Source organism: Cervus canadensis, chromosome 33 (assembly GCF_019320065.1).
Source record: "Cervus canadensis isolate Bull #8, Minnesota chromosome 33, ASM1932006v1, whole genome shotgun sequence".
NCBI lineage: Eukaryota > Metazoa > Chordata > Mammalia > Artiodactyla > Cervidae > Cervus > Cervus canadensis.
In genome coordinates, this window is record NC_057418.1 from 6,430,128 (window position 1) to 6,432,888 (window position 2,761).

Sequence of the window (2,761 nt, forward strand, 5' to 3'; positions counted from 1 at the left end):
TCTCACATACCACGAAGCAACTAAACCCATGAGCCACAGCTACTGAGCCTGTGCTCTAGAGCCCGGGACCCACAAGTACTGAGCCCATGGCCTGCAACTACTGAAGCCTGTGAGCCATGGAGTCCAGTGCTCCGCAACAAGAGAAGCTACCACAATGAGAAGCCTGCGCACTGCAGTGAAGAGCAGCCCCCCACTCGCCGCAGCTAAAGAAAAGCCCGCACAGTAACAAACCCAATGCAATCAGAAACTTAAATACATAAATGCATAAAGTATTAAAAAATTACTCGTTTTTATCACTAATGATCATCTTTTAGAAGTTACCTTTATATGTAACCGTGATGTATATCCATAACGTGGTAGGGGAGAAGCTGATTTATATCAACTTAGACTATAGTATTATAAAGTGAAAGTGTTAGTCACTCAGTTTTGCCTGCCTGATTCTTTGTGACCCCATGGACTGTATGTAGCCCATCAGGCTCCTCTGTCCATGGGCTTCTCCAGGCAAGAATACTGGAGTGGGTTGCCATTGTCTTTTCTGGGAGATCTTCCCAACACAGGGATCCAACCCGTGTCTTGTGTCTCAGCAGGTGAATTCTTTACCACTGAACCCCCTGGGAAGGCCTTCTCTAGTCAATACTTAAATAAAAGATGAAAAATGTGTACGATTCTTTCCCATGCTACAAGATTTTATTTTTCATTTTTAAATCTACACTCTAGTCTTAAGTCTTTGGAACTTTTCACATTTAAAGATCCAGATTAGAAGTTAAAGAAATTAAAGATTAATTCACTTAGAAATGAAAGATTAATTAACTTAGCCTTACATAAACACAATTTAGTCTTCCAAAATCATCTTTTTTCTCTTTAGGTAATTAAGCAAAAGGTAACTACAAACAAATAATCAAGTTAACTGTCACTGCTATACTTGACCAAATAATTGTTGCCACCTCAACTTAGCAGAATTTGCCCAAATAGAATCTATCAAAACCCCAGGCCATTAGAAAATTAGCTTTAGGAGTAAAACCGTTAATAATAATGAGAACACAGGAGCATCAACAGAAGGAGCCCGACGTATTAGGGGAATTTCAGTGTATTCACAATGACCTCTTCATCTCTTCTTTCTCTTTGCCTTCCAATGAGTTTATGGAAGTTAACATGTCATAAAACTAATCCCAACAGTGAGCTTAAGACACCAAAAGAATAAAACGTAACTGTTAAGATGAGGATATAGACAGAGCCAGGTATTGTTAACCTTCGCAGTAAAATCATAGTAATCATAATGATCGTCACAATAGTAACATTTATTAAGTGCTGCAGGAATGTTACATGAATTGTCACATTTAATCATTACAGTAACATTACTGTTTCCTCCCTATTTGGAGGAAACAGAGGGTGAAAAATACTTTCCAATTTATATAAAAGCAAAGACAACAGGATCTCCTCTCAACTGTAAAGGAAGAAATTTCTTATAATACTAAATATTTATTTTTTTTTTTCATTTTTTTTTTTTTTTTTATTTCAACTACAGAGGGCAGGTCTTTATTCCCAATCCCGATCCCCCCTCCCACCTCCCTCTCCACCCGATTCCTCTGGGTCTTCCCAGTGCACCAGGCCGGAGCACTTGTCTCATGCATCCCACCTGGGCTGGTGATCTGTTTCACCATAGATAGTATACATGCTGTTCTTTTGAAATATCCCACCCTCACATTCTCCCACAAAGTTCAAAAGTCTGTTCTGTATTTCTGTGTCTCTTTTTCTGTTTTGCATATAGGGTTATCGTTATCACCTTTCTAAATTCCATATATATGTGTTAGTATGCTGTAATGTTCTTTATCTTTCTGGCTTACTTCACTCTGTATAATGGGCTCCAGCTTCATCCATCTATTAATTACCGTAAACTATTACATGTCTTACATGCATGCTAAGTCACTTCAGTCATGTCCAACTCTTTTCAAGCCTATGGACTGTAGCCTGCCAGGCTCCTCTGTCCATGGGATTCTCCAGGCAAGAATACTGGAGTGGGTTGTCGTTTCCTCTTCCAGGGGACCTTCTTAACCCAGGGATTGAACCTGTGTCTCCTATATTGGCAGGCGGGTTCTTTACCACTAGCGCCACCTGCATGGATTTTCATGTCTTAGAGACATTTTTATACCTTTTTCTTTTTTTTTCCAGGGGAATGTTCAAAACAGTCCCCCGTTGCCATAAATTATGCAGCCAAATTTCCCACATTTGGGAAGATCCCAGGGTGCAATTGATAAGCCTTCCCCTGAGAAAATTACCTTCGTGATTACTGTATCCCCCCTGCCAGGTAACCTCTTAAACAACTCTATTGGTAGTATTGTTATTGAATATAAACAAAACGAACAAACTCCAGTGAAAACCAATTTGCTACAAATGTTTGAAGCTTTTCTTGACACAAGTTTCTAAAAGTGTATGTGGTTACTGAGTTTCCTGTGGATTGGCTCTATACTATAATGGGTTCTATGGCAATGGACCATATAAAATTGAATGTTAAAAAGTCATGGTGAGGGTGAAGAAAGGAAGTGAACTTTTGAGTGAAATTGAAGGAAGTCATCTTATTTTAATGGCATTTCTCTTTTATTCTCTCTCCACACAATCTACTCAGATACAACTTCAGTTCAGTTCAGTTCAGTCGCTCAGTCGTGTCTGACTTTTTGCGACCCCATGGACAGCAACTTAAGGTTGCAGATACAACTTAAAGTAACTCAATTATTCTTGTGAGGCAGAATGATAATTATCAATC

At 39.1% G+C, this 2,761-nt stretch overlaps 1 pseudogene; it reads right to left on the reverse strand.

Moving 5' to 3' along the window:
• Positions 1-2,166: 2,166 nt before the first annotated feature.
• LOC122434227 lies at positions 2,167-2,313 on the reverse strand (annotated as a pseudogene).
• Between the last annotated feature and the right edge of the window lie 448 nt (positions 2,314-2,761).